This window comes from Vicugna pacos, chromosome 2 (genome assembly GCF_048564905.1).
Source record: "Vicugna pacos chromosome 2, VicPac4, whole genome shotgun sequence".
Taxonomy (NCBI): Eukaryota; Metazoa; Chordata; class Mammalia; order Artiodactyla; family Camelidae; genus Vicugna; species Vicugna pacos.
Genome location: NC_132988.1, coordinates 112069902 through 112094570, shown reverse-complemented (window position 1 = coordinate 112094570; position 24669 = coordinate 112069902). Strand labels below are relative to the sequence as shown.

Sequence of the window (24669 nt, the reverse complement as noted above, 5' to 3'; positions counted from 1 at the left end):
GTTGAACACTGCGTAGGCTGTGTAACTGATAGAACAGCGACTGTGAAAGGGCAGCTCAACACCTGTGCAAAAAGAATCATCCAGCCCATTTTGGTGAAGTAGAGTCATTAGTCTTGACCCGAGAAAGTTAATGCTGATGGCAATAATAGCTACTGCCTTTTAGGGATTTACCAGGTGCCAAATGTTGCTAAACTCTTTAGAATATTAGCATCTCAAATCCTCTCAACAGCCCTGTGAGGAAAGAACCACCATCATCATCATCATCATTATTATTATTCCCTTCCATGTCCCGATTTGGAGATGGAGTTTCAGAGAGGTACAATAATTTGCCCAAAGCTGCAGAGCTGGTAGGTAAAAGAGTCAGATTCAAATCCAGGGCTGCTGCTCTCAAAGCCCAAGCTCACACTAAGCTAGTCTGTTCCGTAGGTAAAATAAGAACGTCGGGTGATGCTTTTAATTGAATTGAAGAGCGGATCGTCTATTACATAGACTCCAGTCTCCTCGTTTGACAAATAACAAAACTGAGCTCCAGAGAGGTGAAAAAAAATGCAGGGTCTTAGAATCCCATGACTGAAATGGACTGAAAAATTCACTCAAATACCCTTACATTCCAGCTGCTGTCTTAACATTTGCTTTTATTTTTAGCAGCTTTATTGAGATATGATTCACAAACCATATAACTTAGCCATTTAAAGTTACAATTCAGTGGATTTTAAAATAGTCACAGAGTTGTGTGACAATCACCACAGCCAAGTTTTAGAACGTTTTCATCACCCCCAAAAGAAACCCATTAGCAGCAGTCCACGTCCCACCCCAGCCCTTGTCTTAGGCGACTGCAAATTTGTCTCTATGGATTTGCCTATTTGCATCACTTCATATAAATGCAACCATACAGTATGTGGTCTTATGTGACTGACTTCTTTTACTTGGCATAACATCTGCTTTTGATATCTTGAAGTCACCTCAAATTCGTATGTGGCAGCAAATTAGTGGCAGCAACAGGGAATGGCAGAGGGAGAGATCATTTTTTCATTCACTCTTCACTAGCCCCCCCGCCCCACAAGCTACCCCCAAATGAACAGCATCTAAGTTAGGAGAGCATGCTTGATACTTGTGATGTGTTGAACTGTGCTCCACTCTCAAAGCACATGTGTTGGAGTCCCAAACCCCAGGACCTCAGAAAGCGAGCTCATCTGGAGATAGGGTCTTCACTGAGGTAACACAATTAAAATGAAGGCTTTAGAAGGGGCTCTAGTCCAGTATAACTGGTGTCCTCATAAGGAGGGGAAATTTGAACGCGGACACACACAGGGCGAATGATGCAGGAAGACTGAAGTTATGACATCACAAGCCAAAGAGCTCCCAGAAGCTGGGAGAAGGGCCTGGAGATTTTCCCTCAGAGCCCTCAGAATGAACCAGCCCTGCTGACACCTTGATTTTTGAACGTCTAGCCTCCGGAACTGTAAGATAATCAACTTCTGTTATTTAAACCACCCAGTTTGTGGTACTTTGTTAGAGCAGTGCTAGTAAACTAATATAATATGTAAACACAGCTTCTGTCCAAGTCTCCTCATCAAGTCCTCCACCCCAGCCAAAGTCTGAAAATCACCATCTCTCTAAAATTAAATCCGTGGGATTTTCACCCAGTCCAGGCCTCCTTCTAAAGCTCCCTATCTTAGGCAATGGCACTACTATCCAAACAATTGTGCAAGTCAGAATTCTACAAGTCACCACTGACTCCGCACCCTCTGATCTCTCTCACACACACACACACACACAACATGTACACACAGAGCTCTAGGCAAAGAGTTTTATAAAAGGATTCTAACAAGACTTTGAAGACAAACAACGCCAAGACTGTTTCAAATATTCTCGATCAATAAAACTGAAACTTGCAAATTCTTTTATGAAATCAGCAAATTATTATCATTACCTAAAAAAAAAGAAGAGAATATCACAGAATCTCAGCAAAGATTATCCATACAAATATACAACGAATAATCTATTTTGAGCAAGTATAAATTTGTTCAGGAATGCAGGTCTACTTCCTCTCAATCTACTGGCCCAGAATGTTATTATACAAGAAAATCAGGCCAGTATGACTTGCCTGTTAAAACCCTGTATTGCATATCGCTCTGTAACCTAATTTATTCTCAGTATTTCTAAATGGTTGTTTCATGGTTTTATCAGGAATCTTTATAAGTCGTTTTTGGCTCTGGACACCATGTTTTTCCCTTTTTAAAATACACTAATGGTGTTGCCAAAACTTAAGCTATTGAAATGTCTATCTACACAGAGCCTTTTGCCAACATAGGTGCAGAAGAGACCCTCACTGCCAACATTTAATGGAGGTGGCCAGTTACATAACAGTCAAAAACAAACTTTCCTGCATATGACTTTGAATTTTAAAGCCAAAAATCCACTTACTGGGAAAAAATTTCCTGGAAAAAATTCCTTAGATCTGAAATCCAAACCAACTCAATGTCACTGCTATGATTATCTATTACTGTGTAACAGAATTATCCCCTGAATGGAAGAAAAATTTATTAGTATCTTCCCTGGCCCAGCAGATTGAGCGAGCCCCACTGGTTGGTTCTCCCTCTGGGTCTCTCCTGTGGCTGCAGCCTGTGGACAGTGACCTATGCTGATCTAAAGCCTTACCTGGGGTGCAGGTCCAGGATGGCTCACTCACATGGCTGGCAATTGATGCAGGCTATTGGCAGGGAGCTCAGAGGGGATGGCTGTGCAAGACACTCTTTGAAACTCAGGTAGTCAGTGCTGCCAGAGAGGTAAGTCCAGGGACTTTAACAGGCACGGCATCCAACAACTGGCTGCAGCAGCCCACTGTCAGCTCCATTATAACTTCTACAGCACAAAGACACATCATCGAAAGCCCTTTAAAGTTATGCAAGGATCCTATGACATTCAGAAGTCTGGTTCCCAGTCCTGTGCGGAAACCTCTACAACACCACTTCTGACATCCTTGGAGTGAACACTCAGCTTTGAGTTGGAGAAGCCTGGGTTCCCAGCTAGTATATTTGGCAACTTTCTAAACTTCCTCTTTAAAAGAGAGATAGCATTATCCAACTTGCAAAGTTGTGCTGAGATAAAAAAGGTACTTTGTACACTGCTTGGTATCTGGTAGGGGGTTAATGAATGATAATCATTATCATCACCATTAACATCACTGTTTTGCAGAGAAAAGAAAGACTATATTTGGAAAAAAAGAAATTATTTTTTAATATTTTGAACGTCTATAGCCTAAGATGCCATGCTATGCCCTTCTTTTATTTTACCATGGGTTTCATTTTCATAAAAAGTCCAGTAGACTATTGGAGCTATGTTCTTTCATTCTGTTTCCCACCTGAACATATTTTCAATCCACGTATGGGAAAAAGTGTTTGTGTGTGTTTGTGTGTGTGTAAGCACAGGGAAAGGATTGGAAGAGTATAGAACGATGTTAAAACTGATCATCTTTGGATGATGAGATTAGTCACGCCTTTACAATTTCCCCCACATTACAAAGTGTTTATAATAAACAATACCCTTAAATCACCCAAAAGAATAACGAGCACAGTGTGTTTCCATATATGTCAGACTTCTTGGCCAGATTATAAAATATAAAGCACAATATAATTACTTTTCCTGCCGTCTTGTGGAGCCTATGAACAATGGAATATAGCACTTCTGTGGCTGAAATGCCCATTAATTTATCCTCCCTCATCTCTCCATCTGCAGTCAACAAGCAGACATTGAGATCTGCAATTTGCCAGACACTCTGACAGACGCTGAAGATGCGCAGATGAAATGAGACCCTTAACTCCTCTTTAAAAACTCTACTCATTCCTGAAGCTTCCCCTGCCTGTCAGCTTCCGGTGCAACCTTCCCTCAGTCCTCCCTACAGGTCTCTCCCTCTTTGTCACCCCTGGCAGTGTGGCTGGTATGTCTACACCTCTGCCACAGTTCTCACTACAGCTTGAGCTGTGTCAGAGGAACCGGGGCTTGTACTCTTGCCTCAGTGGACCGTGCGCTCCTTGGAGGCAGGGACTGACCTCTCTCTGTCACTCTTCACTCTGATTCATTCACTAGCTCTAGTAGCACCCAAAGTTGAGCGCTGAATTGAATGTTGTTCAACTCCCTCATTTTATAGCTTTTAAGTAACTCAAATCAAGAGGTTTTGACTTGCCTGGAGTCACACAGCAGAGCCAGAGCTAGAATTTTTGCTCCTTCCTCTCCAACAAGTACTACTGTGTTCCACCAGTCAATGCTATGGCCAACTGGGACACGTGGGGCTTGTAGACGGTGGGACATGAGCCAGGTGCACGTCTGTCCATGGCAGTGCAGACAAGTTCTCCTAGGCTCCTTCTTCACAACTGCCTTTCCCACCAAATCCCCACCTGGTGGTGTGGCCCCACTGGGGAGAGTCTGACGGCTTAGATGAGGTAGTTTCACAGCTGGAAACACAATGGTACTAATACATCTTGGAAGTGGCAGAGAAGAAAAGTGCTGGGCTCTGGGTTAAGGAGGCTTGGGTTTGGACTATATTTCTTTGGCTTACTAGCTTTTTGATCTTGGGTTATCACTTTTCTTTTGAGTCTCAGTTTTTTCATACATTAAATAGGAGTTACAACATCTACCTGGAAGATACATAATAGGTGCCCAGTTATGTATCACTTGTATTTCTGACAATGACATGGGGCCCTGGATGTGTACAAATTTAAGATCCTCTCATACCAAATATCCACTCTCAATTACATCTTTCATCGTCTGCCCTGTGGATAAGACTCTGGGGACTGAAATCCATGATTCCTGCCTGGATAAGACCTTTTCCTTGAGTTCTTAAGGAACCACCATTGGAGAGTCCTTATAGGTTGGGGTGGGTACCTTTCAACTTGTAGCTACTTGGGGCTCTCACACACTCTCCGCCTCTTACCTGGAATCCCCGTCTGCTACACATTTGCTTGAAGGAGATATTCAAATGAGACAATATATCAAAAACAGCATATTCATTCAATATCTTCAGAGAGCGTTTTTACTTGCTCTAGGTGCACAGAGAAGAGAACCATTAGCAGGATTTAGGAGTGTTTAGTATCTCCTAAAAGAAAAGATATTTGGGCTGCACTTAAAGGGAATGGGGCACACCTAGGATCAGGGGGTTAGTCCACTCACTCATCTAGCCCTGGATGACATGAATGGAATTCAGCATAGATACTGTGGAGAAACAGCATGGTGATATGGGAAGAGTGGGTGTGACAGCAGACAGATGCTGTTAAATTGCAATGATGGCCCAGGTTTCCTCTGACCTTGTACCCACTCTTTGCACACAACTTTGCAGTGCTGTCTCACTCTGAGCTAGCCTGCACATGCTCATGCGTGATGACAGAGGTACGAGAGGGCAAAGCCCAGAGCACAAGGTCATTTCAAAACACTACCGTGTCAGATCTGCTAACAGCGTATTGGTCAGAGCCGGTCACATGGTAAGGGCCTGGCAGAAAAGTAGCAGGACTAAAGTAGCCTCTAAGAGCCAACAGACTTGTATACAATGACCCAGAGAAGAAGATGAGAGCTAGGGCAGCCCCTCTGGTGCACCAGCTCCTGTCTTCCTGTCCAGTCAACTTCTACCATGTCTGCACAATAGAAATTAAGAAAAGGGCATGGAGCAGGATGGTTAGTGAGAGCCCCTGTTCTCTCTCACTCATTGTGACTTAAACACATCACTGCATATTTCTTGTTCTCCATTTTTCCTCTAGTGGAAAATGGTGAACATGCAAGTCCTTGCTCTAAACTCTTCCCGTGTTTTCTTTTCTTTATTTTGCCTAAGAAAGAGCTTATTGAACACAGGATACTCAACCAAGGCTTTCAGTGGCTCCTCATGGTCTACCAATAAATTCCAAACACCTTAGCTAGACATTCAATGGCCCCCATGATCTGAGCACTCTCTACTTCCTAAGCTATTTACACTCTGCTCTGTATTGGGGCCATTTCTGCAGGAATCTGCAGGAATCTTATCTTGAATATTCAACCATGAGCTTCTGTAGCACAGGGGTTGGGAGTTATCTGGCATTTATCAAAGAGCCTGGCTCATAGTAGACACTTAATATGTTTTTGACTGATTTTGAGATAAAGCATTAAACAACTCCAAGACATGGCTAGTGTAATCATCTCTGTAGTGGAAAAGGCACTGGGTGTGGAGTCAGAAGACCTAGTTCTAGGTATTGATTCTGCTTCTTTCTTCTGGGTGACCTTGGGACCATCATTTATTCCCCTCAAGCATCAATATTCTTATTTGGTAGATGAAAGTGATAATATCAATTTCACTGGTTATTGTGGGGAGAAAATGAAGTTGCAAATTGAAAGGCAAAAGTGCAGTGCATCTTAGAAAGAGATGCCACTAGACTAGAGCTATTATTTGAACCAGAGCCTTTGAAGAAGTCAAGCCTGTCTCTACCTGACCAGTGACAATGCAGAATTTAACAGGGGTTTTTCCCTACTAAGATCAGTTAAGTAAGTGTTCTTTTGCAAAACTAAATTAAAGTCACATTTTACTTCAGCAAACTGTAGATCTTAAAACTAGAGGTAACCCCATCGAGTCAAAGACTTTAGATGAGATGAATGAACGGCTTTGTTGGAAGTAAAATGTAAGAGGTAATAGGCATCCTCATACCCACTTTACAGCAAGACCACTAGGACCCACGGAGGCCAGGTGACTCGCACAAGCCAACAAGTTATGAATCAAACATTATACAAAAGATATCAGGAGGGAAGAAAAATGTATCTCTATTGTATTCACACACAGAGCTGTGTTTAGTTGCTCAGGTCATGGGAACACTTTCTGTGACTGCTCCAGGCTGTCAAGATATAAATCTCTCAAAGAGCAGCATTGAAGTGAAGGGAGCTTTCACTAAGGGCAAAACCAGCCAAGAATTTCCCACGTGAAAACTGATTGGTAACCAACACAATTTGGCACCATGGCAGAAGTGAAGACTTTGGTTTTTTTCTGTCACACAGTCCAGCTCACCAGCAGTTCAAACCTGATTCCACGGGCAACTTGGAACTCAGGTGGCTCCACAGTGGGTAGATCCTCTGTCCCACAGAACGAGGCTTACTGCTCTGGGGAGAGACCCAAGTGCTGAGAAAGGAGAAGGAGGGCCTGAGTGCAGAGGGCCGCTCCACCTCCTAGCCTGGGGCCCTTTTCCATTCAGGTTTTGCAGGTATCTTGCTGGCAGCTTCCCCATTTCCTCCGGCAGCCTCCTCCTAACTGCCCCTGAAATCCCTGCCAGCCAAAGAGGGGGTGGCCCTAAATCAGGAGTCATCCTCTCTGGTCATTCATGTTTAAACTTGAACTATAACTACACTCCCAGCCACTGTGGCCTGGCAGGTTTGGGTTGCAGTCGGCCTTGCCAGGAAGCAAAAGAAGTGGCTACCTTCATGAGCACAGGTGGGAAGGCTGAGCAGGTCTTTGTTTAGGAAACACTGCCCTTTGACTTAAATCTGCCTAAAATCCTTTCACTCAGTATTTACAACTTCAATCTAGCTTCCTTTGAGAATCCTACAAAAGAATACCCTTGGGTGAAGATTCCCACAGGACACTGTTCAGGCATTCTTGGAGGTTGCAGAGAGAAGTACAGAGGCTCAGATGGTTAAGGAACTTGCCAAAGGTCAACCAGCAAGTTAGCATCAGGCTAAACACAAAAACCAAGTCTTCCAGCCCACCTTACACTGGGTCGTACTCACTTCCTCAGTAACATCTCAGCAAGGAGTGTTGCAGAGGCGCTTGGCTATTGGACTGAAAGAAGTGAGTAGGAAGCTATTTCCACTCTGAGTGTTCTCACAGTCTGGGCAGAGAGACAGTCAGAAAACAAAGACAAAAGTGGCCCAGCGGAATAGGTGCTTCAATGGAGGCCTGCACAAGGCACGAGGAGAGAAAAGAAGACAGGAAACTCCCTCGGGGAACACAGGGCTGGAGAGGTCTTCTCAAAAAGATGACAGTTGGTCAAAGAAAGAATATGATTTGACGAGAAAAGGAAGGAATACATGCAACACTCAAAGTCACGTGCCAAGAACCCTGAGAAGGGCCTGGATCCTATACAGGCCACCTCTAGAGAACAGAATCATGGAAGATGTTAGAAAATGGGCCAGAACCAGATTCTGGCTGATAAAGGTCAGAGATTTTACCTAGTAAGCAATGAAAAATGTACTAGAAGTATACGTGGGCTGCCGTAACAATACCACGGACTGGGCGGCTTAAACAACAGAAATTTATTGCCTCACAGTTTTGGAGGCTGGAGTACAAGATCCAGGTGCCCACAGGGTGGTTCCTTCCAAGGGCTGTGAGGAAAAATCTGTGCCACACCTCCCTCTTAGCGTCTGGTGGTTTGGTGGCAATCCAAGAGGAGATACCGAGTAGGTAGTTGGAAGTACAGGAAAGAATAGGATTTTCTTGGCACAACTATTTCAAAGGCCCTACTAAATGATTTGCAGTCTTTGGAATTTGAGATACAAATGTGAATTACAGAAGACATTCTTAGTTGCATAACTAACCCCACTCTGCTTCCTTCCTCCTTAAAGGAAAGTCCTTGATTTTGTTCACGTTAATCTTCTCATGATCTCAAGGAAGATGGCTCCAGGCTAGACTCAAGAAAGGAATATTGATCAGTCCAAGCTGGATTCAGGCATGGCCATGTGACTCAACCTTGGCCAATGAGGCACAAAGGGAAAGTCCATTGGGGGCTTCTGTAAAGGATTTTCTTCCCTGATGAAAAGAGACAGGTGAGAAGAAACTTGTTTTCTTCTTGACATAATGGTGTGAGAATGTGGGGACTGGCATTACAGCAGCTATCTTGATATCATGAGCACATGCAATGTGATTTCTTCATTTGGTTGAAATACTGACTATAAAGAGGTGTTGGGTAAGAGTGAATCAGTTGCAGGTGCCCTTTACTAATGAGGAGGCTATAAGTTTGGGTTAGAAAATACATGGAATTCATGCCACCACTCTGTCCCTTGCCTAGTGCAGACATTACTAATCAATCATGATACCCATGTCCATTAGACACTAGAACTAGCCTTGAGAGCCTTCTCTTTACAAGCCTTTAGGTAGCAACTAACTAATAGTAGTCAATATGGCATATGGGATGAAATCTATCTGCCATTTTGGACCCGAAGTCTAGAGTAGGCTCAAGCTGCAGGCAGTAAGCATTAGTATGAGAGTCAACAATTGGATTGAGGTGATAAAAGGATTGTCTATAAAACTGTTCATTAATGCATCCATTTCACAAATTCTTATTAAATATTCCATAAGCTGGACAATGTCACAAATAAGACATAGTCTTGCTATGACCATGTGGGCTAGATATTGAGGTAGGTAAGTTAACAAACAATCACAGTCCTGAACTGTAGATGCTTTGCTAGGGTTAAACTATGGAGGTTGTGGAAACACCCAGTAAGTGTCACAAACCCAACCTTAGTGGAGTTAGGTATGAAGGGTAGCCTCTTGAGTCAGGCAACACAGCAACCCTGACTTGTAGTCCTGCACAGGTCCATTTTATAGACATGGACTGAGGGCTTTTCCACATCTGTCTCCTGCTATTGGTGGAATGCTACCACCTTAGGGTTTGTTTTTGTCACCTTTATGTGTGTTTTACTGTAATGAGCTCCATTACTTTGTCTTACACCTGTTATTCCTTTGAGAATTCATTCAGTTGATCACTCTGAAAGGCTGTTACATTTCTATTAGGTGTAAGATATTGTGCTGGATACTGGTTGTTCCTTACCAAGAATTACAAGGTCTCTGTCCCCATGGCACATACATTTTATTAAGTGTAGACAAATGATGAACAAAGAAATCAACAAAAAAATATCAGGTAGTAGTGAGTGCTGGGGTGTAAGTAAAACAGAGTGATGTGATGGAAAGTGACTTGGTCCTGCAAAGTTGAGAGATCAGCAAAGTCCCCTCTGTAGTGATGACATTTTGGGCAAGGCCTGAATGATGAGGAGGAGTCAGGCATGCAAGGTCTGCTAGAAGAATGGTCTAAGCCATAGAATCAGTGAGCACAGTCCTGAGTCCTTTCCATATAGCTTCTATATCCAGAGGTCCCCATATCTTCTGCCTCTAAGCTGGAGACCCAGAATGTCTGGTGGTGTAATTCTAGTCTGCGTCCAAAGGCTCCAAGAACCAGAAGAGTTGATGGTATAAATCCCCACACAAGGCAGGAGAAGACCAATATCCCAGCTCAAGTAGGCAGGCAGGAAGCAAATCGGGGAAAATTCCTCCTTCATCTGCTCTTTATTCTATTCAGGTCCTCAATGTATTGCATGATTCCCATCTACATTGGGGAAGGCAATCTGCTTTACTGAGCCCACCAATTTAGATGTTGTCATCCAGAAACACCCTCACAGATACAACCAGAAGTAATGCAAAACCTGTGCACCCCATGGCCCAGACAAGCTGACACCTTAAATCAGCCATCATGCCTGACATCTTTGTAATACATTCCCCAATACATGACCATTCAGTCATACTACTATGACTAATACAGCAATGCTGGCCATGGATGCATTAGCCCCAAGAGCCTCATCGCTCCAAGCTTATACTTACTTAACTCTTGCTCTTAGTCTTAGTTGCTCCCCTACCTATTCAATTGATAAGGAATTTTATCTTTTCCTGGGGTTTTGGTTTAAGGAAAAGAAGCTAGTACTCTGGCAGTTTTTCTAGGGAGATCAACCCACAAAATTACAGGCCTTGTCTTTCCCATTTTTCCACTTCCAACCTCCTCTTCCAGTGCTCCTCTGATACTGAGTGTTAGCCAAGAGTCAGAGTCACACTTTAATGAAGAACCGTTAATCATCTCAGGCTCCTCCATGGAAAGGATAGGAGAAACTGCCAACATTTTTAACTCTTTATCTCTATTTGCCCACTATGTAAGGCTTTTATTCTTCCTGTAGTCCATGATGCCCCATCTCAAGCTATGGACAATGGAGCATATTTCAGGCCTGAGTTTTCCACTGTGTGTTATCAGGTTGTGTTCTGCAAGGCATCAATAGGTGTTCTATATCCAAAATAAGGAAAGCAGAAATGAGGGGCATCTATTGTTCTATACACTTGGATAAGCTTATACATGTTTCTTTACTTCTGTATTTACTTACCTCTAGACATACCAGAGCCACTAAAAATATATTAATGTGCTAACACATGTAAACACTGTGAGTGGTATCTGGCACATAGTAAGTGCTCATTAAATGTTAGCTCTTTTATCTGTCAGGATAAGCTAGGTTATGCTTCTATAACAAGCAAACCCAAAAATCTCAGTGGCTTAGAACAGCAAAAAAAATTACTTCTTGTTCATCCTTCATGTCCCTCCCACACTAGACATGGAGTCATTGCAGTACGGGGAGTCGTCTTCATTTAGGGAATGCCACCAGTCATAGAGACAGGGTGAAAAGCAAATTTTAGAGATAAACACTAGCAGTTACACATCACTTCCACTCACATTTCATTGGTCCACACAAGCCATGTGTCCATGCCTAATTTCAACAGCAGGAAAGATTCATTTAGTATTAAAGATGGGGTATTGGTGAGTGGTAGTAAGGCTTATGTCAGCAGTCACCTATGTTTCTAATTTTTAAATTTTCTATTATTATTTTTATTATTATCCCTATCACTATGGTTCCCTAGGAATCAAGTTTCATATTTTCAAATTACTCAACAAAAGAACCACTCTCTCTTAGAACACAGATTGATAATGAACATAGCTTGGATAACGCTCTCCTACGAATCACTCAGGATGACTCCCACACTAGTCCTCACCTCTCCAGTACTTTGCTTACACTTGTCTCACCTCCTTGGTCCTGAATTCTTTGCTCTGTGCCCTGACTTTAGACCTCTGATTTAGAGATCATCCAGCCTCTCCTTCTGGCACTTTGGGTCTGGGCCCATCAGTCAATTTTCAACCTTGCCTTTGTCCCCCTCGGCATTCACCCTGCTCTCTGGTCCTACTCCCATCTCCTCTCAGTACCTCCCACCTCACCCTACATATACATTCCCACCTTGGCAAGCCCTGTCTCCAACTTCAATTAAAGGAAAAAGAGAAAAATTTGGACAATCATCCAGCAGCAAAGATTTTGTTGCTATGTGTACAGATTGACGATCACACAAAAAGATCCAATATATCTTCAAAAAAATTTCAGCTTCCAGCAATTTCCTAGAATAATAATTGGGCCTCCATGGGGTGGGGGAAGAGTTTGTGTCCCTCATTTCCCCTTTTGCAGTTGGCTATTCTGGGTGGAAAAGTTGAAGGAAATGACTATAATGGCATGACGTTGGCCCACTTAAAACTTCTATTATGAAACCAAGTTGCATAAGCTGTAAGAGAAAATAAGTTATATTCTCAGGAACAAATTCTAGTGAATCAGCTCATTTCAGCCTCACATCTTCATCTGTCTCTGAAGTGGCTTATTTAAATTTTAATAGAAAACGTTTGATGTGGGGCTCAAGTGGAGGGAATGAAAATAACACTGTTTATCCCCAAGATAAAATTGTGTTGGGAGCAAAAAAGAGAGACAGAGAGAGAGAGAAAAAAATACGATGCTAATTTCTTGGAAACAAACCTCCTATGTCCCACTTCGTAGGGACTGGACAAAGCAATATAAAGTCTATTGCACTGAACAAAAGCAACGATGGTACATTTAGAGACTCACAGTCCCTTTCTATTTGGCTTTTAAAAAAGTCGTTCAAGGAAGAAAAGTACCCTTGGGGGAAAGTGAGAAAAGCTTGCAAAACAAAGTTTTGTCACCATCACAGGGTAGTTTGGTGGGAGGGGGCGGGGGAGGAATAGGAGATAGGATGGGGTAGAGGGAAGGTCTTTCATGGGCTTGGAAGTAAAAAAAATCTGTGTTCCAATACAGACTTTGCCCCTTACTTGGTATGTGACATTGAAAAAGTCAATAACAGTATCAGAGTGCAGATTATTATCTCAAACAAAAAGAATCCTAACAGCTACTTCATGGTGCTGTCGTGGAAAGGAACGGCTGTGACGTAGCCAATTATTTGCCTAGACCATCCTCCTCCAGAGGACCGCATCTCAGGTACCTTCACAATCTCCAGACCAGGAGTTGGCCAGCTACAGCCCAGAGGCCCAGTCTAGCCTGCTTCCTGTGTATAAACCAGGGTTCATTGGAGCAGAGCCATATCCCTTTGTTTACTCTTATCTATAGCTGCTTTCAGAGGACAACAGCAGAGTCAAGTCGTTGCAAGAGACCTTTTCTAGACTGAAGTCTAAAAAATTTATCATCTGGCTTTTTGCTGAAAAAGTTTGTCAACTGTTGCTCCAGAGAGTCGTGAAATTTGGAATCATCTCAGGCAAACTCGTCTTCTTTGGTCCCCATGTCCAATCAGTCACCATATTTCATGGGAGTCTATCTTCAAAATCTCTCTTGAGTCTCTGCTTCTCTCTCCATCTCACAGCCACCACCCTGTCCAAGCCACCATCATGACTACCTCAGTCTCCTCCAAGAGCTCATGGAGGCCACTTTTTCTCTCCTTTCCTGCCCACCCCACCAGACACACACATGCACACGTGCACATGCACACAAACACACATACACACACACACACACACAGTATTCTTCAAATAGCAGGCTGAGTAAGTGTTTTCAAGTGCAATTCATGCCAACTCCCTGCTTAGAACAGCCCAGAGGATTCCCATTGCTCTTAGGATAAAAGATCACAATCCTGACAGAGACCCTGCAAAATCCAGCACCTCCTCCTCACCACTTATGAATTGAGAGACACTCCCCTAATGCTGTTCTTGGGTCACACCAGCCTTCTTTCTGCTTATTTATTGAAGAGAGGCCTGCTTCTTCTTGCCTTAAGGCCTAAACATAGGAGGATTTCTGGTCTAGGAACAGACCTCTCCCTACATTCTCCATCCTCTTCACCTGGATAACGCCTACTCATCCTACAGGCCACAGCATCACTGTCACTTGCTCATGTACAGCTTCCTGATCCTCAGCCCCATCCCCACGGCAGACCATGTCAGAATCCCCTGATTTACACTTAATGTTGTGCCTGTTATTGCCTATTCAATATCTGCCCCCAAGAAGGCAAGCTCTCAGGGATGGGATAAAAGATAAAATCATGCCCATGGCCACCTCTACCTCCAGGACATGGCACACAGCCCTGCATATAGCAGGATGGTGTCATGGTGAAGAGTGGACATCACTGCTAGACTTCCTGGACTGAAGTCTCTACTGCTCACCAGCTGTGTGATCAAACCATTTAACCTCTTTGTGTCTTAATCTCTCCATGTGTAAAACGGGAGTGCTATAGTATAGTAGTGTATCACAGAGTGCTGTAAGCATGAGATTTATTTAATATATGAAAAACACTTAGGACAGCATCAGGTAAAGGTTAAACACGACCCGAGGACCTGAGTGTTTTCCATTCTGACTAGAGGAGGCTCTCAATAAAAATGGAATGGAGGAATGATTCATTTCTCCCAGGGAGCAAGTTTTTGGAGATTGCTATTTAATCTGAAGTTCATATCCTTGCTACAATAACACTAGATACTTGACTTTGCCAAACACCATCTGTATCGTGCCCCGTACTTGCTTTTGCACATGCTGTTCTCTCATCATCCCCAGTCTCTCTAGTGAATTCTATTCGTTGATGAAAATACTTTGCAAGCTCTACCTTCACCCTGAAGCCAGTTGTTCCTCCTGCTCCCAGAACAACCAAGACAAACTACCCTCCTTTTCCTCTGTGCTCTAATGAGACAGACAGATGATAGATAGATAGATAGATAGATAGATAGATAGATAGATAGATAGATAGATAGATAGGATGATGTATTCCCCTGCTTCATTTTATATGTATATATAGTGATTCTGTAATGCTTTAAGTCAATTTTTCTGCACAGGGACCAAGGTGAACAAAATTGTTACCACCTCAATATTCTCTGAACACAGTGTTTACACCTTTGCTATAACACTCAAGCTATTTTCTTTCAGTGTTTGTAGTAATCTACTTGTATCTTTTCCAGGAAATTTAAACCTGTGAAAGGGCAGAGACCACATCTTACCTTGGAATGGCCTCTTCTATGGATGCAGAAGGTGTTTCAAAAATGCTTAGTATTTTGTTACTGGTGATTGAATTCATTTCTGTCATCAGCACCTACGGAGACATAGTAGGCTTTTGAGCAAATGTTTGTGGAATTGTACCAAAACAAAAAGGTACCTTTGGCATTGGCCTCTTACTTTCTGAAATTAAACTTCAAAGACTAGCAGCAATGCAACCCAGTGCAAGACGGACAGCGGTTTTCCATTTACTGAGCCGAGAGACAGGGAAAAGGAGTATATTCCTGAAGCCAATGTAGTAATGAGACAGGGAGTCCCAGGGCAGAAATGGCTAGAGGATGCCAGCTAGAGAAGACAATGAGATTTTCAGGTCCCCTTCTAAGGTCAAATTGAAACCCTGGTTCCTGGGCATCTTAAGGCTTGCCCTTAGCAAGATATTACTATACACTGTATTGCTCCCATTGGGCTGTTTGTTTCTTTGAGGACAATATGGTCTTCCTGACATACTACACACTTACATTGGGACCCACTGTGTGTGGGGCATGCAGCTATGTGCTAAAGATGCAGCAGTGAAGGTCCTGTCTGCCAAGGAGCTCACAGCCTACAGGGGAAAAGAGAGAGAGAGAGATCTGGAAAACTCAGGAAGCCACACACTCACAAAAGAGATTAGAAGTCATTGTGCATAGAAAGTTGCTTGTATATGCTGTTGAGTGAAAAGAGCGTGTTGCAAAAAGTTTATTGAAATATATTTTTTGTTTATATATTTTTTTCTGTAGGAAATCACATTATAGGCGTGTGTGTGTGTGTGTGTGTATTAAAATGTTATTTCTACTTCAGGTGAGTTGGAGTTGATGAAAAGGAATTTTCTATAGTGTTTGATTTTTTTTTAACAACAAGCATGAGTTTTTTTAAAAAAGTAAACTTTTTACTTTTAGATAATTATAAATTCACATGCAGTTGTAATAAATCATACAGAGAGATTCTACATGTACCCTTTATCCAGTTTCCCCCAATGGTAACATCTTGTGAAATTACAGTACAACATCACAACTAGGATATTGACATTGATGAAGTCAAGGTGCAGAACATTTCTATCACTGCAAGGATCCCTCCTCTATGAATGACTTATTTTTGCAAATAAAAAATACAATTTTTAGGAAAAATAATAGATCACTAGTGCCAGAGAAGAAAGACTTAATTCATTAAGATTAGATCCTTTTTAAATTCTACATTTATTAAACTCCAGTACTCCCACCAGCTATTGATTTGAGGGAATAAAGATTCTGGGAGCTCTGGTGGTGCCTGAACTTAAGTGGCTGCCTGGCATGCAGACACGCTTCCTTTTCTGAGAATAGCAAGAAAAGTGGGAGGAGGGCAGCATCTCCAGGGACAGAAGCCGAAGGAGAGCAGTTGCTTCCTCACTTCTGTGTATTGAGGGAAAGAGCACAAGATCTGCGCATGACGAGGTGATGATCACAACCCTGACCCCTCAGGACCATGAACCTTGAAGGAATGACTTAAAGGCACCAGGATGGTAGAGCTTATGTGTCAAAGACACTGATACAGGAATCCAACAGTGTGGATGGTAAGTGACCAGTTCGGAGAAAAGCGGGCATCCTAGCCAGCTGAGCCTGTCACCGTCTGGTATTTGGGCCTTGTCAACTTTGGCCCCATTTTCCAAGTCCTCGCATCAATTCTGTGAGCCTTCAATTTAATTCATTCTCTGCGTCAATAAGCCAGAGTTTCTTTCTGTTGTTTGCAAACAAGGAACATTGAGAGGGTTAAGTACCTACTATTTACAATTAACTGTATTTCCATTACCTCTTCAATTGTCAGATGAGTCTCATTAAATGGGTAGTAGTCCAATATGGAACTGGGTTCCCCTCCCCGCCCCCCAACCAGGATTCTAAATGTGAGAAGTGCCCAAGCAATACAGTTGTTCTAAATAATAGGATTTTTAATGATCATCCATTTATTAAATTACCTACTAGTAATACATGAGTTTGCCACGGCTCACCATGCACGGGAATAACGGGATTCAGTGGACTGAAAATACTTGCTGTGTGATATCTCAATGCATTCTCCTGCAAGCCATCAGGGTTCTTGGCCATTTATATGGTTTGGGACAATAAAAAAACTATTTTGAAGCATTGAATTACAATTGTGCAACTAGACATCCAATTTCTAAATATCCTTAATAAGGGAGTTTCTTAAAAGCCAAGAAAATGTCCCAGAAGAATGTACCCAGTAAATATTGATTGAGGAAGGATCAAGCCACTCTCTCTCTCTCTTAATTATTTTTTCAATTGTTCAGTGTTGATAAACTTAAACTCCAGAAATAGTCCTACAAAGAAATACACCAAATCCAGACATTCTAGATAAACGGCCTCCCGTCCTTCTGTTTTACGGCTGAGGAAACTGAGGTTCGTATGGGCACTATAACATGTCTAAGATACGGCACAAGTAAATTTGAGACACAGCATTGCATTCATATTTCCTATCTGTCTCTGTAAAGGTAATTTGTCTAAATCTAATTTCTAATTCACTCCCCCTTTTTTCAAGCGTGGTTGCAAAGAGCTTAGAAGAGTGCCAAGCACACAGTGAGTAATACCTGCCTGCCAGCTGTCAGATCATCATTATGGTCCATCTCTTCTTTAAGTCATCCACTGGATTTTAATTTCAATACTTATATTTTATCTCCAGAAATTCCCTTTCATTCTTTTACCTGATCTGCTTGGTCATGACTGATAGTCACTTTTTTGTTGTTGTTGCTGTCTTTATTCCAGCTTTTACTTCTTCAAATACGACAGTTTTAGGTAGCATATCTGTATCTGATAATCTCAAGAATGTGTCTCCTGACTGCCCCTCATGATGGTCTGCTCCTGCAGGTACCTGATCATCTTTCTTTAGGAGTTTATATTTGGCTGAAGTTAACCTGCAGGCATCCTGAAGGCTCTGAGCTGAAGATGCTGACACCTTAAGAGAATTTACATATGGCATTTCTGGACACCAGGGACTGTTCTCAAGCTGGGGCCACTTTAATTTTTTGGCTTTATTTTTCCTGATGCCATAGATGGTACAGAATAATGCTAGGTCCACATGAGAACAGACTTGGACTGGAGCTAACAAACTCCAGGGGAGACAAGTATTATCATTAAGTCCTACCCAGAGTCACAGCAAAGACAAAAACACTTTCTTGTTAGTTGCAGGCAGATTTTTGTTTTAGTCCATCTATTCACTGACTTTATAGACACTTACAGTGTCATGGTTTATGAGGGGACCTCAAGTCCATTATCCCCCCTATTGCATGAGCTCCAGATCCATTTATTCATAGTCTATGTGATCAAGAACCCTCAAAGCTTCAGGTGTACCTCGTTGAGTCATTTTACCCAGGATGACTCTGGTGACATGATTACTCATCTCTCTGCTTTCAACTCATGGCTTGTTAGTTTGCAGGTTTGTCCTTTAAGAAAGTCCTTCCTTGCTTGGGGACTCAGCAACAAAGTGTGGATTTGTTTGATTGTTTGTTTTGTCAACACCTGGATATTCCATAGCACAAAATTTCTCCAGACCATCTTATCCACTACTTAGTTGGAAGAAGAAATCTACACAAACCTCACAGATAATTGCAATATATAACTGTGCTCTGGGCCAATCCAGCCTGAGAGAAAGAGGATCCACATGAACTTCAGCCTCCCGCACCCACCCCTTTCAAGTGCCCCCTGAAGAGCTTTTCCAGGTCCTTGGAGGGTGTCTCACAGGTGCTCTGACAATGACCAGACTTTTACCTTTTTCTCTTGTTCTTTCTGGATCACAGCCCCACTATTACTGGTCACCAAAGATGCCAAAGTGGAAACTTTATCCCTCTTGTCCATGAAAAGACCTTTGATACCACTGCCCAAGGACCCAGACACTGACTGTAAGATCAAGAATGCCAACACCAAGGGTCACAGCACCATCCCACATCACCCCAGCTGGTTCACCCCTGTCATCAAGGCCACAGCTCCAAGGCTATTGGCATCTTGGTCCCCAGCCTCTACAATAATCATAAAAAGATCACTTCAAAAAAATTTTAGCAGTAAGAGTCAAAGACATTCACTATCCTTGTGAATAACATTTGCTGAGTGTACAAGGCACTGTGTGATTTCTCTATACACATTATCTCATTTAGCCCAAGGCAATCCTCTGGTCTCCAACGAGGATCTGCCAACCAATTGTAGATGTCTCTCACTTTTTTCAAATGAGCGTCTATACCACATCATGGTTAAGAATGCTGGGTTTCAATTCTTCTGCTGCTGTTTATAAATGTGTGAGTTTGAGCAAGGTACTTCATCTGTCTCAAAGGCTCAGTTTTCCAATCTGTAAAATGGAGCCAATCAGAAAATATGCCCCATAGGGTTGTCCTGTGCTTCAGATAAGAGAATCACCACAAAATGTTTGGCTCCATGCCTGGCATGTTGTAAGTGCCAAATGCATGTTGGACATTTTTAATGTTTCGTTATTATTATGTACATCAACATAAGAGTTAGTGAGCTCAGGATAGATGGTGCTCATTGTGGCTTTTTCATTGAATGAATACTAAAAATATAGTTAGTAGACAATGTTAACTCTAAAAGAGGGGGTCACAGATTCAAAAATGTTATAAACTAACAACCTAAAGAAATCCACTCCTGCCTCACAGGACTGCAGTGAGAATTAAAAGAAAAGAGAATTGGGTGACCACAGGTCCAGAAGGTTCACGACCATCTGTGCCTTCAATGGAGATCAAGGCCATGAAGACCTGAGGGGACAGGGTCTGGAACAAGAGCAGCTCATGTGGCAGAGATAGGTGTAGGGGGCTATATCAAATCTCTTCCTGCATCCCTGATCTGGGCTTTGATAGGCCAGACCTGCCCATGTGTTAGAGTTCTGGAACTGATGGGAGAGGTTACACACAAAGCCAACATTGCCTAGGCCCAGGATCTCACAGGGGTGACAGGAGAATCACATGCAGGTATCTCTTACAGTTTCTGAGTTTGTTTATTTTTTTTTAAGTGTATGTCAAAATAACATGCAAGAGGACAAAGGGAAACCAAATGAATGGTGCAGACTTGAAAATACAACAGGGAGATTGTATTTATATCCATATTGCTATCCACATCTATACCATATCTCTATTTATATCTGTGCTTTTATCACCAGTCTCATCTTTCTCATGCAGTTAGGAGTCATCTTCTGCAGAGCTGGCAAGCAACGCGGGATTCAGGGATGGCCCTGATGTATAAAAACCTACAGTGACAATTACTTATTTTCTGTCTCTCTCTCTCTGCATCCGCTGCTTGGCTTTTCTCTTTCTTGGGAGGTGGAGTCCTCATTTATGCTCGTTAAAATGTGTTAATGAGAACTTTGTAGAAAGAAAAATGAGGAAAGTAAGAAAGAGAAAAAAAAGACACATCGAGGGAATTTAGGTTCTAGTTACTAAGCAGGACAGAGCAAAGTTGGACAACCCCTAAGATGTATTTTTTTGGCCATGAACGTATTATCTTGTTTGCTCACTAAAGATGCTTATGACTAATTCCTTAGTCTCTCTGAGTCCATAGATCAGTCCATAGTGGCATGAACTGGTTTTCAATTCAGTAAACCTGCTTTGAACACCTACTGGGGGGGAGGCACACAGCTAGATGTGTGGGAAATAAAGCTCAAAAATACGTCCCTTCCTCCTGCCCGTGTCCAGCTGGGTCGGTCAACCATAATCACCCTCCAAGGCTCCTATGTGCAACCTTCTCTGGTGCACAATGCTTGGCATATGGTAGCTACTTAATAAATATTTGCTTAGTGAATAAGTAAATAAATTTACCTGGATACTCAAGCACAGTCAAGGCACACCACAGTCCCAGTGGGTGGGGCCGTGCCTCTTTCTTTAAAAACAACTCAAACCTGCCAAGCATGACTATTTGTATGAAACCCTGTGCTTCCTTCTTTTGAAACATTGGGGGGTTCCTCTTACCTCATTTGTCTTTGTCTTTGCTTACTCCTTACCTCTATTCCCCACTCCAGGTCTGGTAGCTTCCCACTCTTGTACCCTGTTAACACAGCTATTGAAATATCTATCGACTGATTCTAACTTTGCTGCAGTATTTTCCTGTGGATCTTTTGGGCTGGATCTGAGGTGAGCTGTCAGCTGTTGAGAAAGAAACCTCCAGCACATTCCAGGTCTCCATCTCACTCGGCTCTGCCTTTCCACTTGACCCTGTCAGTTTTTTGAAAAAGGTATTGACATGGTCAGAGCTGTGTGCTTTGGGGAAGATCACCCTGAAGGAAATGGCAGATGAAAGGGAAATTAGAGTGGAGGCAGAAAGCTAAAAACTATTCAGCCATCCAACTGAGAAGAAATGAAGGTGGTGATGAGAAAGGGAAGAAGGAAGAAATGAGAGAGACATTGTGGGAGGCAAATGGCCTGGAAAGGGGACTGAATGAGATGCAGGCCCAATGGGCTATGCTGAACTGGTGACCTATGAAGCATGCACTGTACGAGAGCCTTTGATGATACAAGCTGCTCAAGAAGGCGCCTTAGAGACAGTGACGTGGGATGAATCCTCAGTGACAAAGAGTCTACAGGAGGGTGGGAGCCAGTGTGTGTTGGGGGGAACCTGGTGGAAACCACAGACATGATCTTGGATACTGAAGTGTCCTTAACGCTAAGACTGATGGGTAAGAAAGATACAGTGGGAGTCCGTTGTTCTTGTCTGTCCAGCACTCATGTCCCCTTCTTCTGAAAACAAAGCCTATCTTTCCCGTGGAAAACCAAATCACTGTGAATTAGGAAGAGACGACTACTCCTTTCCCCACAGCTACTAGAGTGAACAAATAACCCAGGCCCAGCCAACGCGGGATGCTCTCACCCTGGCCTCAGTGATCGGCCAGTGAACTGGCTCCCAGAGAGTCAATTAGAATTACTTAAAAGATTGAGATGACCTATTCCACAGCGTTAGGATTAGGATTTCTTTTTCTAGGCACAGGGATCTTTCAGTTGCCTATAATAAAAATCTAATGTCAACTAGCTTAAGATCAAAAAAAAAATCATCTTGGTTACCAGTCTACTTTTCCTTCCACTGTACCCTACTGTCTTCATCATCCTGACAGGGACTTCACAGAGTTGTGTAATGGAGACAGTTTATTCTTTCTGAGAAAAGAGATCTGTTCTGCTAACTATACAACTGTCTTCTCGGCATTTCTCCTCTGTGCCCACTTCACATGATTTTTCAAAGATGTAACAGAAGATGGTGTTGCTTTATATCACACACACATACACCCATGCCTTTTAGAAAGTGCTACTAGCTTTTATCTCTGGTTGTCTGGCTGTTTTTATAACTCTCTTTCTTTCCATATGCTGGGCTTTTCGAGGCAAAAATACAAATTAGTCTCAGGAGAGAGGTTAGGGATAAACCAACGCCACCCTATTGTTGTAGAGCTAAGGAAACTGCACCAAGTAAACACCTACTTTCCACATTGAAGACACAGAGCTGCGCTGGATACTGGAGTTTGGAGAATTACTGAGAATCAACCCACACCTACTCGGTACTTATATTCTAAAAGGAATCAAACCTGTATTGCTCAACTGAGGTGCTGGAAATTTCTTCTAGTTATCGCCTCCTAGTTTAATGTAAGTATGTCTGTCTCTGGACAACTTTCATGAGGCAAATGGAAAGATCTGGTCTTCACATGGCCAATAAGAACCCGTTATCAATGGAGTGCGTTTTTATAGGATTTTAGAGATGCACATTTAGAAACTGCTTGGAGTGATTTGGATATGAATATTTAAATAAGCTCCAGTTTTTGAAAACGCTGTTAACTAGAAAACTTATGCTGGTACACTTTTAGCGAAAAATCAGAAAATCACCAGAGAACTTGCTGAAGTCAGGGATTATCTCAAAATATAAAATTTGAAAAGTCTAGGCTAATCACATAAATCGTTACTCATATTTTTCTGGGTTTCTACCATTTCAGAAATTTCACTTATAGACTCTTATTTGAGTTAGGGAGAACAGGCACTATTATTTTTACCCTCTTTTGACAGGTGTTAAAATTGAGGCATAGAGTAGTTAAGCAAATTCCCAAAGGGCAGGCAGCTAATAAATGGGGAAGAGCAGTCTGCCCCTAAGTCCAAAAGGGAGCCTAAGAGAAGATGGGGTCTACAGTCAGAGCTTCCCAGGCATTGACGAACCCTGTGACGTTGGTCCAGTTACATAATCATTTTAATAGTTTAATTGGCTTCCTCATTTATCAAACATGGACAACATTGATCTGTAAGTCTTATTTGGGGAATCAAATAAGATAATGTAAGTTGGACATTCAACCTGTGGTGTGTAGTCAGTGTTGGTTCCCTTCTTCCTCCTTCTCTTGGAGAACACTTCAAATTTAGCATGTACTACAATGTGGTTCCAAAGCCATGATCAATTTGTAGATGCTCATGGATTCAGAATAGAAACCATGCGAGGTCCTCAGCCATCAGTGAAATATTCATTCAACACTCACTATCTCCAAATCCACCCCTGCCCAACTATGGGATCTTAGGTAAGTTTAATTGACCCTTCTATGCCTTGATTTCATATTTGTCAAAAAGTGTATATTAGTTTCTTTTGGCCGCTATAACAAGTTACTACAAACTCCGTGGCTTAAACCAACAGAGATTTATTCTTTTACAGTTCTGAAGATCTGAAGCCTCATATTAAGGTGTTGACTGGGCTGTTCTCTCTCTGAAGATTGTAGGAAATTATCTGTTCCTTGCCTCCTCCATCTTTTGGTGGTACAGGATGTTCCCTGACTCGTAGCCACAACACTGCAATCTCTGCCTCTAATGTCACATGGCCTTTTGGTCTTCTCTATATATCTCCCCTCTGTGTGTCTCTTACAAGGACATTTTTCCATCGGTTTCACGGCCCATCTTGGTAATCCAGATGATATCCTCATCTCAAGATCCTTAACTTAATTACATCTGTAAAGATCTGATTTCCAAATAAAGTTATGTTCATAGGTTCCAGGGATTAGAACATAGACATATCTTTTGGGGAGCCACCATTCAACTCACTACAAGTTTACCTAGCTCTTATGTTTCTTGGGAACATTGAATGATATTGTGCATGCAAAGATCTCTGAACAGTACCTGGCAGAGAATAAATGTTCAATAAATGACAGCTATGATGATGATGCTGTTTCACAGTGATTATCTCACAGGTTGGCACATACATAGTCCTTAACACCTGGTTTCTTATTTTTTAAAACTGTGCTTCTTAGGTCAAAAAATTAACAAGAACATTTGAAATGTATTACTAACAGCAAGAGTTTAAATAGGTTTTTCTAGTTAATCTTCACTTTAACAACTACAAAAAAAGTTGAACTGACCAGAATTCTCATCCACCATCACCCATGAACGAGCCTTGGCAATGCCTCCAGTAGTAGCTAGTTCCTAAAGGGAGTTTATACATGTCAGCATGGAGCTCTTTGCTCTTGGCCAGCACCCCAAAATGAATGACTTTGCTTGAAATAAAGTTGGAGAGATTCTATGTACATGATTATAGACTTGGAAAGGCTAGAAAAGCAACCATCAAATAGCCACCG

The 24669-nt window shown here is 42.3% G+C and overlaps 1 long non-coding RNA gene across 1 annotated transcript in view; it reads right to left on the bottom strand.

Moving 5' to 3' along the window:
* The window catches only part of LOC116283925 (uncharacterized), a 268303-nt gene that overhangs the window by 173324 nt on the left and 70310 nt on the right, over positions 1–24669 (bottom strand). The window contains exon 6 of the long non-coding RNA XR_012062728.1: positions 15078–15169. This is a non-coding gene — a long non-coding RNA (uncharacterized lncRNA). The remainder of the gene's footprint in view (positions 1–15077; positions 15170–24669) is intronic.